Source organism: Ranitomeya variabilis, chromosome 4 (genome assembly GCF_051348905.1).
Source record: "Ranitomeya variabilis isolate aRanVar5 chromosome 4, aRanVar5.hap1, whole genome shotgun sequence".
Taxonomy (NCBI): Eukaryota; Metazoa; Chordata; class Amphibia; order Anura; family Dendrobatidae; genus Ranitomeya; species Ranitomeya variabilis.
In genome coordinates this window covers 47259782-47276004 of record NC_135235.1, presented here as the reverse complement: position 1 = coordinate 47276004, position 16223 = coordinate 47259782, and the positions used below count along the sequence as shown (strand labels likewise).

The following is a 16223-nucleotide window of genomic DNA, read 5'->3' as shown; positions in this document are numbered from 1 at the left end:
CTAGCAGTTATAGCTCACATTTTGGCTGGGTACTCACCAGCTTCAACACACTAAACTGTGCTCAATATCCAGCAGACTGAGCTCCTAGGTAAATACATGTCCTGGTTCTTTGTAAAAGCTAGCCAGGTACATCTAATTAAGACTTGTAGTCCTAATTTAGTCTAGTCCTACCTGGCTTTGCTAAAATGTAAGTGGATGTGTGTGTGTTCTGACTAAAAACCATGGAGTTTAAGGGTATGTGCACACACTGCAGATTTTGCTGCGGATTCGCAGCATTTCCGCAGCTGCGGATCCGCAGCGGTTTCCCATGAGTTTACAGTACAATGTAAACCTATGGGAAACGAAATCCGCAGTGCTCATGCTGTGGAAAAAAACGCGCGAAAACGCAGCGGTTTATTTTCCGCAGCATGTCAAATCTTTGTGCGGATTCCGCTGCGGGTTTACACCTGCTCCAATAGAAATCTGCAGGTGAAAACCCGCAGAGGAAACTGCAAAAGAAACCGCGATAAATCCGCAGTAAAAACTGCAGCGGTTTTTCACTGCGGATTTATCAAGTCCGCTGCGGAAAATTCCGCAATGGAATCCGCAGCGTGTGCACATGGCCTAATGGTTCAAAACGCATGCACTGACTGGTCATGGGTCTCCCAACCTGATCAAAATGGCCTCACAGAAATATATAAAGCTTCCATGATCGGGTCAGGAGACCTTCCTTCAGACTGGTGTGTGACAGCCCCAAAGGCTAGCATAGATACGAGTGCTATCCTGGAAAAAATTCGATAATGCTCAGACATGAAAAACTGACTTGTGAATGAGCCCTTAGGTTAAGCCGTACGTACAGGCTGATGTAGGACAGGAGTCCAAGATGGTAACATTAGTCAGTTGTCTATAATCAGATAGTTGAGTTTTTCATTATCGCTACAGTCTGTGTCCTACGCGGGTTTTCATTCCTGTGAATCGCAGAAATCGTCTATGCCGTCGTCTCACACAAGACATTTGTTCTTTTAAGTTAAGACTTTAAAGGGACTGTCACCTGAATTTGGAGGGAACAACTTTCAGCCATAGGGGCGGGGTTTTCGGGTGTTTGATTCACCCTTTCCTTACCCGCTGGCGGCATGCTGGCTGCAATATTGGATTGAAGTTCATTCTCTGTCCTCCATAGTACACGCCTGCACGAGGCAATCTTGCCTTACGCAGGCGTGTACTATGGAGGACAAAGAATGAACTTCAATCCAATATTGCAGCCAGCATGCAGCCAGCGGGTAAGGAAAGGGTGAATCAAACACCCGAAAACCCCGCCCCTATGGCTGAAAATTGTTCCCTCCAAATTCAGGTGACAGAGTCCCTTTAAGTAGTTTAACCTGTCAGCGCTAATGAAAATAAACTCTTTTTGTACCAAGACACCTACACACATTCCTAAGCCACAACTACTCTAGAAAAATGTGAGCGCGGAGTCCATTTTCCTGGAATGTACAACAGCACAGTAATATTACTGTTATTATATCTGCAGGCTTCTCCCTCCACTGTAATTACAAACTAAACAACATTAACCTATTTTTCAGATCCTCATTCAGAGGCGACGACATCTTCCCCATTAGTCCATCGAGCTCATTGACAGATTAAAAATTAAACGTAAAGCGCAGGGAGGACTTTCCACAATGGAAGCGAACATTAAAAATACATGGTGCCAACACTGTGGAGACCGACATTTTAAAAATTCATGTGCCAAGTATCTGAAAATCAAAAAGTAGCAAGACGAGAGCTTCATACATTATTCTAAAACTGCCAGTCACCTAGACCCAAATTAAAGCAGTTCTGAAGCAGCATGCATTGCTAATGCTGCATCCATGAGTGTGTCTGTATGGGATAACTGTACTTTAAAGAATATTCCTGTTTCAAGGGAATCTGTCAATATATTTTTGCAACCCATCTGAGATTAGTATAGCGTGGGGGCAGAAATCATGATTCTAGCAATTATTATTTATTGTTATAGCGCCATTTATTCCATGGCGCTTTACAAGTGAGGAGGGGTATACATAATAAAAACAAGTACAATAATCTTGAACAATACAAGTCACAACTGGTACAGTAGGAGAGAGGACCCTGCCCGCGAAGGCTCACAATCTTCAAGGGATGGGTGAGAATACAGTAGGTGAGGGTAGCAATGTGTCACTTACTTGGCTGCTTGCTGTACTTTTGATAAAATCAGAGATTTCTCTTCTGGAGAGCTACCATTTCTCAGAATGCTGAGCTCTGTGTAACCCCGCCCACACCACCGATTGGCAGCTGTGTACACTGAACAGACAGGGCAGCCAATAAGTGGTGGGGGCGGGGTTACACAGAGCTCAGCATTCAGAGGACTGGTAGATCTGCAGCAGAGAAAACACTGATTTTATCAAAACTACAGCAAGCAGACCAGTAAGTGACACATCGCTGGAATCAGGGTTTCTGTCTCAATATCATGCTGCTGTTAGAATAGGTGGCAAAAATCTGGTGATAGATTCTCTTTAAGATTCGGTTAAATGTGACAGATTGTAAGTCTAATGCAAAAATGCATCAGTTGATGACATATGTCTGCACTGGGTAGACTAGAGAGTCCGGTCTTTAAAAAATGGATGCAGCCTATAGTGGTCACTTTAAGGAATCCTGTACATGTGACACTAGCAGGATCCGTTTCCGCTCAGGAGTATAACTTACAAGTGGAGAGATACTGAGGACATTCAGTGCAGTATGATGAGGTTGTGTTACATGACAGACCCTTGGGAAGCTGCTGGCACTAACCAAGTGCAGTATTAAATAGAGACAGCAGGAAATCAAGACATCAGAGCAACCAACAGGGCAGCGCCACCATAAATCCAGCAGTTATTCCTAAAACTGTATTCAAGACGCCTTATATTTAGAAATCCAATTGCACAGTAATGACATATTTTGGAAACGAAGCCGTTTGGCAAAGTATAAATGTCTGAATTGTGCCGTGCAATTAAATGCTTTCATCCGCTCTTCCCTTATATTATCGGAATTATAATTAAATAGACCTTTTCTCTTTAAGAACAAGCTACACTTGCCAAGAAAAACGCATTTAAATAGATTTTTCTTTTAACCTTAACCCTTTGCTATAACACAGTAACCCCCTTTATAAGAGTCATGTAAGCACGATCTAATTACCCCATTTGTGCCAATGTATTTCACTCCTCTTTTACCATTAGATTTTCTAACATTTAATCATGTACAGTCCTTGTAAAATATACGGACTCATCAGGATCTGTTCACACAAGTGTCAGTTTCTAACAGAGCCAGAACCATGGAGAGAATAACAATTATACATAATGAGATCGTTTGCAAGAAACAAGCTCAAAAACTCTAATTTTTCAGAATAGATCCCACTGGTTGCCAAACACTGACAAAAATAGAAATTATAGGATTATTAATACATTAATTGTTCTCTGGAGAAATATGAAAACTAAAATCACATTTGGCAAAAAAAAGAGGATTTCCCCAGACAGAATATCCAGGGCTTTTTAACAGTATCACCACAATGCATTACATTATAAGAAATCGCACGCATATTTTGTGAAAAATATCCACAGCATAAATCGATCTGCACTATGGATTTAAAATGCACAGCATGTCGAGTTTTTAGCCTGCAGATATGTTTATAAACAAGACTCAAAAATATTGCAATTAAAAGGAATCAGTCAGCAGGATTTTGCCATTTAATCTGAGAGCAGCATAATATAAAGCAAGAGACTGATTCCAGTGATGTGTCACTTACTGGGCTGATTGGTGCAGTTTTAATAGAATCCCTGTTTTATCTGTGGTAGATGTAGCAGAGATGAGACTTCTGGGCTGTGTATCACCCCGCCTACTCTCCTGATTGGCAGTTTCCTGTGAGCACTGTCAGTAAGCAGCCAATCAGTGGTGGGGGTAGGGTTACAGATTAGCTAGACTGGTCTGCACTAGAGACCTAGTCCTGCAGTGATAATCTTATGCTGAGAAAACACTGACTTATGAAAACTACAACACAGTCCAGTAAGTGAGCGGATCCTCAAAATTCGGCTCACTTTCTCTATATTACCCTGACAGTTTTCCTTTATTCTGCTGCATACAAATTCACTTTTGAAACACTTTTTGGGAAACCAAGCCACCAGTTAACAAGAATTCTAAAAGGCTTCCGGCACACAGAATCTGATATTCCACAGTATATCTACAACAAAGATTTGCAGCAGATTTCACCCAATGTATTGCAAAGAGTGAACTTCCACTATGACAGTCTGGAGACAGAAATAACATGCTGCAGATTTCAAAATCTAAAAATTGTACATCAATTTGCACAAGAGGAAAAAAAATAAGATAAAATATCATCTGAATAATGGCTAGTACTGTATTATGTTGCCATTTCTTAGCTCCCAAATCCATACAGAATATTCGCACTGTGTGCATTTACCTTAATACCGCCAAAACAATGCTGATGCCATTATTAGTATACATAGTATAAGAAATTTGGCACTGAAGATGATGCAAAAATAATTTATTTAATGCAGTAACAAACTCTGTTGCAAAACTTGACGTTTCAGCCACGAACGGCCTTCTTCAGAACAGAGTGGCAAGGAGTGTGAATGGCTGGAGTCACACAGCATAAGAACATACAGGCCAAATGGATGTAGAAACAGCACAGGAGTATGGCATCATGGTGAATAGGAGAGAAGCTATGCGGCTGACTACATGGAACCAGTCCAATAAAAAAAACTAAAAAAAAAAAAAACACTCCTTTTCTCCTCCCTTAAACCCCCCTTCAGAAAAAAACAAAAAAAAACCAACAACTTCAACAACAACAACTTCAACAACAACAACAACAACAACTTCAACAACAACAACAACAACTTCAACAACAACAACAACTTCAACAACAACAACAACTTCAACAACAACAACTTCAACAACAACAACAACAACAACAACAACAACTTCAACAACAACAACAACAACTTCAACAACAACAACAACTTCAACAACAACAACAACAACTTCAACAACAACAACAACAACTTCAACAACAACAACAACAACTTCAACAACAACAACAACAACTTCAACAACAACAACACAATACTAGCAAAAAAAACTCAGTGCAAGTGACTAGAATAGGTCAATGTAAAAATTGAAGATTAAAAAATAGTAATATTTCTGGGTGTGGTTCGAGTAAAGGAAATCACTTTCTACACATCTGGACAGACTAGACCCGGATTTAGGAATTGTTAAGAGGAATAACAGAGGGACAACACAGTGTAGAATGAGGAATGCAAACATTGAGAAACAGACATGTCCTCTTTAAATGATCATGATCTACAGTTTTAAAAATACACCAAAATCATAAATTTACACTTTGTACTCCATAACTGACAACTAAAGTACGGTACACATTACTGAAAGCGAACAGAAGATGGTTTGTTATTGGAAGATGATAAATGATGGGAGAGGTGTTGACAAATGGCTTTGTGACACTATTATTTCACAAAAGCTTGTTTGTACAGAGATTAATGTAACACTCTTGGCTTTTCCAAAACATTTCGATTTGAAATCACAGCGATAGTGGGGGAAAAAAAAAAATACCGTACTTTCTAAAAAGGCAGATGAATAAAATCACAAACTAAGTTGTTTGTAAGGTCGGTGTACACATCTATGTCATGGATTAGCTGGAGTTACATTTTGAAACCCTTGTATATTTGGTTTTGCGTTTTCGTTTTTTGCTACCCTTCTTCCTAGAGCCATGACTTTTATTTTTCAGTCAATATGGCCATGTGAGGGCTTGTTTTTTGTGGGGCGAGCTGTACATTTGAACGACGCCATTGGTTTTATCATATCGTGTACTGGAAAACAGGAAAAAAAAATTCAAAGTGCAGTGAAATTACAAAAAAGTGCAATCTCCGCTTTTTGGGTATTGCTTTTTTACTAGGTTCACTAAGGCTATGTGCACACGTCCGGAATTGCCACGGAAATTCCGCAACTGTGCCACGGGTAAAATGCATGTGGAATTGGCATGCGTTTTCCCGCTAAACACTAGCCTTTTACAAGTGTAATTAGCTTGCAGAATGCTAACGTTTTCCAAACGATCTGTAGCATCGCTTGGAAAACTATAATTGCCAGGTTGGTCACACTTGTCAAACATAGTGTTTGACAAGTGTGACCAACTTTTTACTATTGATGCTGCCTATGCAGCATCAATAGTTAAAGATCTAATGTTAAAAATAATTTAAAAAAAAAATTGAAAATCATGATATTCTCACCTTCCGGCATCCCCTGTAGCCTTCCCGCTACTCGCGATGCTCCCGGCAGCTTCCGTTCCCAGTAATGCCTCGCGGCAATGACCCCAGATGATGTGGCATCACACGAGACCGCTACATCATCACAGGTCATTGTCGCAAAGCATCCCTGGGGACGGAAGCATCGCGAGGAGCGGGAAGGCTGCCGCGGCCGCCGGAAGGTGAGAATATCAAGATTTTTTATTAAAATTTTTTTTTTTACAGGTATATGGTTCCCAGGAGCGGGAGAAGAGTTTCCTCTCCTCCAACCTGGGTACCATCCGCACATGATCCGCTTACTTCCCGCATGGTGGGCATAGCCACATGCGGAAAGTAAGAGGATCAATGCATTCCTATGTGTGCGAAATCCCCGCGACTCCATACAAAGAATGAACACGCTGTGTTTTTTTCCGGAATGCGATTCCGCTGCGGAAAAAAACGCAACATGGTGCACAAAAATTGCGGATTGCATTCTAATAAATAGGATGCTTAATGTACGTGTTTTTTTCGCAGCTTTATTGCGTTTTTATAGCGAAAAAACGCAAAAAATCCTGAATGTGTGCACACAGCCTAAATGATAAAACTGACCTGCCACTATGATTCTCCAGGTCATTACGAGTTCATAGACACCAAACATGGTTAGGTTCTTTTTTATCTAAGTGGTGAAAAAAAAAATTCCAAACTTTGTTAACCCCTTCACCCCCAAGGGTGGTTTGCACGTTAATGACCGGGCCAATTTTTACAATTCTGACCACTGTCCCTTTATGAGGTTATAACTCTGGAACGCTTCAACGGATCTTGGCGATTCTGACATTGTTTTCTCGTGACATATTGTACTTCATGATAGTGGTAAAATTTCTTCGATATAAGTTGCGTTTATTTGTGAAAAAAACGAATATTTGGCGAAAATTTTGAAAATTTCGCAATTTTCCAACTTTTAATTTTTATGCCCTTAAATCACAGACATATGTCACGCAAAATACTTAATAAGTAACATTTCCCACATGTCTACATCAGCACAATTTTGGAACCAAAATTTTTTTTTGTGACGGAGTTATAAGGGTTAAAAGTTGACCAGCAATTTCTCATTTTTACAACACCATTTTTTTTTAGGGACCACATCTCATTTGAAGTCATTTTGAGGGGTCTATATGATAGAAAATACCCAAGTGTGACACCATTCTAAAAACTGCACCCCTCAAGGTACTCAAAACCACTTTCAAGAAGTTTATTACCCTTCAGGTGTTTCACAGGAATTTTTGGAATGTTTAAATAAAAATGAACATTTAACTTTTTTTCACACAAAATTTATTTCAGATCCAATTCGTTTTATTTTACCAAGGGTAACAGGAGAAAACAGACCCCAAAATTTGTTGTACAATTTGTCCTGAGTATGCTGATACCCCATATGTGGGGGTAATCCACTGTTTGGGCGCATGGCAGAGCTCGGAAGGAAAGGAGCGCCATTTGACTTTTCAATGCAAAATTGACTGGAATTGAGATGGGACGCCATGTTGCATTTGGAGAGCCCCTGATGTGCCTAAACATTGAAACCCCCCACAAGTGACACCATTTTGGAAAGTAGACCCCCTAAGGAACTTATCTAGATGTGTGGTGAGCACTTTGACCCAACAAGTGCTTCACAGACGTTTATAATGCAGAGCGGTAAAAATAAAAAATCATATTTTTTCACAAAAATGATCTTTTCACCCCCAATTTTTTATTTTCCCAAGGGTAAGAGAAGAAATTGGACCCCAAAAATTGTTGTGCAATTTGTCCTGAGTACGCTGATACCCCATATGTGGGTGTAAACCATTGTTTGGGCGCAGCGCAGAGCTCGGAAGGGAAGGAGCGCCATTTGACTTTTCAATGCAAAATTGACTGGAATTGAGATGGGACGCCATGTTGCATTTGGAGAGCCCCTGATGTGCCTAAACATTGAAACCCCCCACAAGTGACACCATTTTGGAAAGTAGACCCCCCTAAGGAACTTATCTAGATGTGTGGTGAGCACTTTGACCCAACAAGTGCTTCACAGAAGTTTATAATGCAGAGCCGTAAAAATAAAAAATCATATTTTTTCACAAAAATGATCTTTTCGCCCCCAATTTTTTATTTTCCCAAGGGTAAGAGAAGAAATTGGACCCCAAATATTGTTGTGCAATTTGTCCTGAGTATGCTGATACCCCATATGTGGGTGTAAACCATTGTTTGGGCGCAGGGCAGAGCTCGGAAGGGAAGGAGCGCCATTTGACTTTTCAATGCAAAATTGACTGGAATTGAGATGGGACGTCATGTTGCGTTTGGAGAGCTCCTGATGTGCCTAAACATTGAAACCCCCCACAAGTGACACCATTTTGGAAAGTAGACCCCCTAAGGAACTTATCTAGATGTGTGGTGAGCACTTTGACCCAACAAGTGCTTCACAGAAGTTTATAATGCAGAGCCGTAAAAATAAAAAATCATATTTTTTCACAAAAATGATCTTTTCGCCCCCATTTTTTTATTTCCCCAAGGGTAAGAGAAGAAATTAGAGCACAAAAGTTGTTGTGCAATTTGTCCTGAGTACGACGATACCCCATATGTGGGGGTAAACCACTGTTTGGGCGCATAGCAGAGCTCGGAAGGGAAGGAGCGCTATTTTACTTTTCAATGCAAAATTGACTGGAATTAAGATGGGATGCCATGTTGCGTTTGCAGAGCCCCTGATGTGCCTAAACATTAAAAACCCCCACAAGTGACACCATTTTGGAAAGTAGACCCCCTAAGGAACTTATCTAGATATGTTTTGAGAGCTTTGAACCCCCAAGTGTTTCACTACAGTTTATAACGCAGAGCTGTGAAAATAAATTCTTTTTTTTTTTCACAAAAATGATTTTTTAGCCCCCAGTTTTGTATTTTCACAAGGGTAACAGGATAAATTGGACCCCAAAATTTGTTGTCCAATTTGTCCTGAGTATGCTGATACCCGATATGTGGGGGGAACCACTGTTTGGGCGCATGACAGAGCTCGGAAGGGAAGGAGCGCCATTTGGAATGCAGACTTAAATGGATTGGTCTGCAGGCGTCACGTTGCATTTGCAAAGCCCCTGATGTACCCAAACAGTACAAACCCCCCACAAGTGACCCCATATTGGAAACTAGACCCCCCAAGGAACTTATCTAGATGTGTTGTGAGAACTTTGAAACCCCAAGTGTTTCACTACAGTTTATAACGCAGAGCCATGAAAATAAATTCTTTTTTTTTTTTTCACAAAAATGATTTTTTAGCCCCCAGTTTTGTATTTTCACAAGGGTAACAGGAGAAATTGGACCCCAAAAGTTGTTGTCCAATTTGTCTTGAGTATGCTGATACCCGATATGTGGGGGGGAACCACTGTTTGGGCGCATGACAGAGCTCGGAAGGGAAGGAGCGCCATTTGGAATGCAGACTTAAATGGATTGGTCTGCAGGCGTCACGTTGCATTTGCAGAGCCCCTGATGTACCCAAACAGTACAAACCCCCCACAAGTGACCCCATATTGGAAACTAGACCCCCCAAGGAACTTATCTAGATGTGTTGTGAGAACTTTGAACCCCCAAGTGTTTCACTACAGTTTACAACGCAGAGCCGTGAAAATAAAAAATCCTTTTTTTCCCACAAAACTTATTTTTTGGCCCCCAGTTTTGTATTTTCCCAAGGGTAGCAGGAGAAATTGGACCCCAAAAGATGATGTCCAATTTGTCCTGAGTACGCTGATACCCCATATGTTGGGGTAAACCCCTGTTTGGGCACACGGGAGAGCTCGGAAGGGAAGGAGCACTGTTTTCCTTTTTCAACGCAGAATTGGCTGGAATTCAGATCGGATGCCATATCCCGTTTGGAAAGCCCCTGATGTGCCCGAACAGTGGAAACCCCCCAATTATAACTGAAACCCTAATCCAAACACACCCCTTACCCTAATCCCAACAGTAACCCTAACCACTCCTCTAACCCAGACACACCCAACCCTATTCCCAACCGTAAATGTAATCCAAACCCTAACCCTATCTTTAGCCCCAACCCTAACTGTAGCCCCAACCCTAGCCCCAACCCTAGCCCTAACCCTAGCAATAACCCTAGCCCTAACTCTAGTCCTAACTCTAGCCCTAACCCTAACCCTAATGGGAAAATGGAAATAAATACATTTTTTAATTTTTTTATTTTTCCCTAACTAAGGGGGTGATGAAGGGGGGTTTGATTTACTTTTATAGTGGGTTTTTTAGCGGATTTTTATGATTGGCAGCCGTCACACACTGAAAGACGCTTTTCATTGCAAAAAATATTTTTTGCGTTACCACATTTTGAGAGCTGTAATTTTTCCATATTTGAGTCCACAGAGTCATGTGAGATCTTGTTTTTTGCGGGATGCTTTGACGTTTTTATTGGTAACATTTTCGGACACGTGACATTTTTTGATCGCTTTTTATTCCGATTTTTGTGAGGCAGAGTGATCAAAAACCAGCTATTCATGAATTTCTTTTTGGGGAGGCGTTTATACCGTTCCGCGTTTGGTAAAATTGATAAAGCAGTTTTATTCGTCGGGTCAGTACGATTACAGCGATATCTCATTTATATCATTTTTTTTATGTTTTGGCGCTTTTATACGATAAAAACTATTTTATAGAAAAAATAATTATTTTGGTATCGCTTTATTCTCAGGACTATAACTTTTTTATTTTTTTGCTGATGATGCTGTATGGTGGCTCGTTTTTTGCGGGACAAGATGACGTTTTCAGCGGTACCATGGTTATTTATATCAGTCTTTTTGATCGCGTGTTATTCCACTTTTTGTTCGGCGGTATGATAATAAAGCGTTGTTTTTTGCCTCGTTTTTTTTTTTTTTTCTTACGGTGTTTACTGAAGGGGTTAACTAGTGGGCCAGTTTTATAGGTCGGGTCATTACGGACGCGGCGATACTAAATATGTGTACTTTTATTGTTTTTTTTATTTTATTTAGATAAAGAAATGTATTTATGGGAATAATATTTTTTTTTTTTTTCATTATTTTGGAATATTTTTTTTTTTTTTTTTTTTACACATTTGGAAATTTTTTTTTTTACTTTTTTACTTTGCCCCAGGGGGGGACAATACAGATCGGTGATCTGTCAGTTTGCATAGCACTCTGACAGATCACCGATCTGAGGAAAGTGCAGGCTGCTTCACAGTGCCTGCTCTGAGCAGGCTTCTGTGAAGCCACCTCCCTCCCTGCAGGACCCGGATCCGCGGCCATCTTGGATCCGGGTCTGGAGCAGGCAGGGAGGGAGGTAAGACCCTCGCAGCAACGCGATCACATCGCGTTGCTGCGGGGGGCTCAGGGAAGCAAGCAGGGAGCCCCCTCCCTGCGCGATGCTTCCCTGCACCGCCGGCACATCGCGATCATGTTTGATCGCGGTGTGCCGGGGGTTAATGTGCCGGGGGCGGTCCGTGACCGCTCCTGGCACATAGTGCCGGATGTCAGCTGCGATAGGCAGCTGACACCCGGCCGCGATCGGCCGCGCTCCACCCGTGAGCGCGGCCGATCGCGTATGACGTACTATTCCGTCCTTGGGAAGTAGGGCCCACCCCACATGGACGGAATAGTACGTCTAATGACAGAAAGGGGTTAAAGAAAAAAAAAAAATACATTGCGCCATTTTCCGATACCAGTAGCATCTCCATTTTTCGTGATCTTGGGTTAAGTGAGGGCTTATTTTTTGCACGCCACACTGACATTATTAATACCATTTTGGTGCAGATACGATCTTTTGATCGCCCATTATTGCATTTTAATGCAATGTCGCGGTGATCAAAAAAATGTTAATCTGGCGTTTTGACTTTTTTCCTTGCTACGCCATTTAGTGATCAGGTTAATACTTTTTTTTTATTGATAGATCGGGCGATTCTCAATGTACCAAATACGTGTATGTTTGATTTATGCTTGTTTTATTTTAAATGGGGCGAAAAGGGGTGATTTGAAATTTTATTTTAGTTTTTTTCAATATTTATTTTATTTATTTATTTTTTTACTTTTGGCATGCTTCAATAGTCTCCATTGGAGACTAGAAGCTGCCATAACCCGATCGGCTCTGCTACATACAGGTGTAACGGGGGCCAGGGTGGTAGCCGTGGCGAGGAGCTGCTGCCGTTCCAACACACCCCAGTGCCCCGCGGCATTATTAAAATGTCCTCTCTCTGGGGTGCTGTGTTTGCAATGTATTTCACCCAACTGTGGTCAGCATTCTCCTCAGACTGCAAACTCCCGATTTGTCTCAGCAACACGCAATTACTCTCAAAGTCCAGATTCATTTCCAACACAACTTTAGTTAATTCCTTCAGTTTCATTACAGACACCGTCCAACAGTCTTCACAGGTCACAGATGTTTCGCCTTCTAAGCTGTCCCTGGTCTTTGCTGACAACACATCGTCTGGTACCGTGATCTCCATTCCGGCAGTTTTCTGGATTGTCGGCCTAGCTGGTCCCCGCTGCTCCTCATCCACGTTACCCTTCCTTGGGCAAAATTACAGGATTACGCCTCTAATCCTTGTCGGACCGTAGGTCACGGAAGTTCCCAAAGGCCTAACCGCTGACCACTTCAACTTCCCCGATCACACCAGTCATGAAGACGGACGTGTCACCCTTCTAATCTTATCTGTTCACTGTCCTATTCACAACTGAAAACCTTCTAGAACAATTCCTCTCATTCTGCTCTAGCCCAAAATTACCTCAGGAAGGCACTCTCCCTACCACTACACTGGCCCGTCCCCTTATCAATCGTCACAACTCCGGCTGAAACCAGTTCTTATATCAACCTAATATCTAACTATAGTGCCCCCCCAGTGTCCTAAATCCTACATAACCCTGACTGAACACTAAGCCTAACTGTACCACTACACAGACCTCTATCCCTTACACCTAGAGACATATAACCATTACTTGCACAATGTATAAACACAAGTACATTGGTCAGCACGCTAAAATAGAATCAAATGCTACCATATTACACAGTACACATATTAAAACATATAAATCGTACCCGGTTTTATTTGACAGGTATGCACAGGAATGCAGGGCCCAAACCAGCCGCCTGCACACCCCCTTACACAGGCAATGATCAGATCACCTCACTTGCTATGAGCGCCAACCACCAGGTGGCGCTCATAGCAATCCAGCGAATGAAGAAACGTGCTTTGGGAGGGCACAACAGAAAAATAATACCGTACATACACAGGGATACACCCAGGGTCAATACAAAAACACGAGTAATAAATAACAAGAAGGAAAGCTGTAGACGATAGACCCGGGGATCACCAAATAGATACAATAGTCATCTTTATTGAATACAGGACCAAGATACATAATAAAAACAATTAAAAGTCATCACAAAATGACAAATACACCCAGAAAACTAGCTTATAATAAAGCGTAAGAGCCCTCCCATCCTAGGCGGATACCCACGTACATGACAAAGCAAAGCACCAAGTTACAATACAAACTTGACACAAGTGTACTATACAGTCTAAATCACAGCATAAATACCATAATGTGAACAAAAGCCTAATGTGTTAATACCGGTATATGTCTGGCACACAACAATATTGCAACATGCCAATGTACCTATACTGCAAGGGCAGTCATCTAGCTGAAAAAAATGACCAAACACCGAAGTGTGTGAGCTGGTAAACAGGTAGATGGCATGCGGTAAAAACCTAAAAGATTAACAGGGAAGCCATGCCCAACAAGCACAAATATAAATATATATATATATATATATATATATATATATATATATATATATATATATATATATATATACACACACACACACACATATATATATATATTCTCTGCACAAGATATATTTGCTTCTATTTAATAAGGAGAGACCTTTCTACTATAATTGTGTAACGTCGACCAACTGAAAGCTTTCTATTTAGTTTACAGAAAACCTTTCAAGTGCGACCTGGAGCAGCGATGACAGTCTCTGTGGTATCATCTCCATAGAGGCCACCCACGTTATATTTACAGGGTTTTCTCTAGTAATGGCACTGTGGCGGTTTTTACCAGAGTTATTCCAATAGGAGAGGAGCACCTGACAGTCGCTCAAGTTTGCAGTTTGTTAAGTAGAAAGCACTTGGGTGGGGAGAGCAGCCAGAGCGCACAGAGCATTATCACCGCAGAACAGACAGAGCGGCCGGGAATCATATACTGAACCTGACTGCAAAGTATGTGTCAAGTAGGGACAGCTTCACATTTTTACTTTCTTGTGTATCTTAAAAACTGAATGATTTTTGACAAGGTTTCCATTTTTACCATCAAATTTTCTTGCATGAAAAAAGGGATGATAAATAAAAAAAAAAAGTTTATCTAGCTAGGATATGGTCCTAGTTTTTCCCTGACCCAGAGACTAATTTTGGCCTATTTTGATCGAGTCCGTCCAGGACTAGAGTAAGATTAGTGATGTAAGGTTTGCTGTCTGTCATCATGGATTACACAAGCAGGCGTCAACATGCCTCATCCATTCTGCCTCAACTGCATCCATATATCCATTTTAGCCGAAACTGTCAAGAAAGTGGCAAAAGTCGCAAAATTTTTGCAATTTTTTCTAAACAGTTTTACGCCAGATTTCAGGCTTAAACACTGATGAATCGGGGTCTTTGTAGTTATAAAAACATCAATAAAAATATTAGAATGTTACTAAAGCGCTCCTAATAGGTTAAAGGTGTAAATCCCCTTAACAGATTCTCTTCAGTGCACAGGAATTAAGGGTATTTAACAGGGTAACGCCAGGGATGATGTTCATGTCACAGCCATGCAATAAATATGCTGCAGTCGCAGAGACCAGGTGCCTCTATGCTTTCCAAGTTGCTGATTAAATATGTATTTGATTTTGAGGAGAAACAGCGGTTTCACCAGCAAAACTGCAAGAGTGGTTATTGTGGCTGTTTGGATTTGCAGAAACTACGAGCGCTGGGAAACAAGTGGTCGTCTTGCCATCTCTTTCTCTAGAATTCAGTAGATTATTGTTCCCATCTTTGCTGAGGAAATGCTGCAGACTTGACAGTATTCACATCCGCAGAAATTAACAATTTGTGCCGTTTGGCAGATATGGACTCCAAATAGGAAATTAGGAACAGTAGCTTCAATACACAAGTTATTTTAAGTTAGGTGTTTTTTTAAATTGAGTGTGTATATTACTGGCTAATATATATAGGTGATATTAGTAATATGGAAATGCTAGAGTTCTCGTTGCAGTTTGGGCCAAACACAAGAAAGGATACAGAAGATTTTTAGATTTCTTTCCTTTTGGATCCACAACACCACGTGTGAATCCACGCCAAAGTCTCTGTGTGACCGCAGGCTTATAAATCTCCCCTCCCCCGCAGGCACTGTGCGATACGGGGATTCGCTGGTGTCAGAACCGGGACCGGAGGGTGTGTATGATTAGACATGCCCCTAGACATGCAGCCACAGGGACTTGAACATATTTTTCGAGCACGCCGAAGACACTCGGTTAGCACCCGAGCATGCTCAGATAACACCTTATCTGAGGACGTTTGCTCATCACTATTGACAAGTTCTACCTGTTCACTGAATCCTAACAGCCTGAAATCAGGGATATTAGAGTCAGGAGCTTTTTGGACGTGTGTAACCGAAGAGAATTTCACCTGTGGGCTCGGATATTCTCATAAAGGCTAAATTTTGACTGTGGAAAGGAATGGTCGTTGCACTGAATTTGTTTTTTATACCGTTCATTTGTTTTCTAAATACAAAGTTAAGGAGCTTTCTAAATTGTCTACACTTTTTTTTTTTAATCATTTTGCTGACGTATATAGTGTCCAAATATCTTATCTAGATCGGAGTGTTTTGCAAAAATGTTTCAAATCGTTCATAGCTTCTGCTTAATTCTGGCAGCTTTTCTCTCTTT

General features: G+C 41.1%; 1 protein-coding gene across 2 annotated transcripts in view; it reads right to left on the bottom strand.

The window, feature by feature from the left end:
* INPP5A (inositol polyphosphate-5-phosphatase A) overlaps positions 1-16223 on the bottom strand; it is a 473991-nt gene that overhangs the window by 317811 nt on the left and 139957 nt on the right. The gene's annotated exons all lie outside the window — the stretch shown is intronic.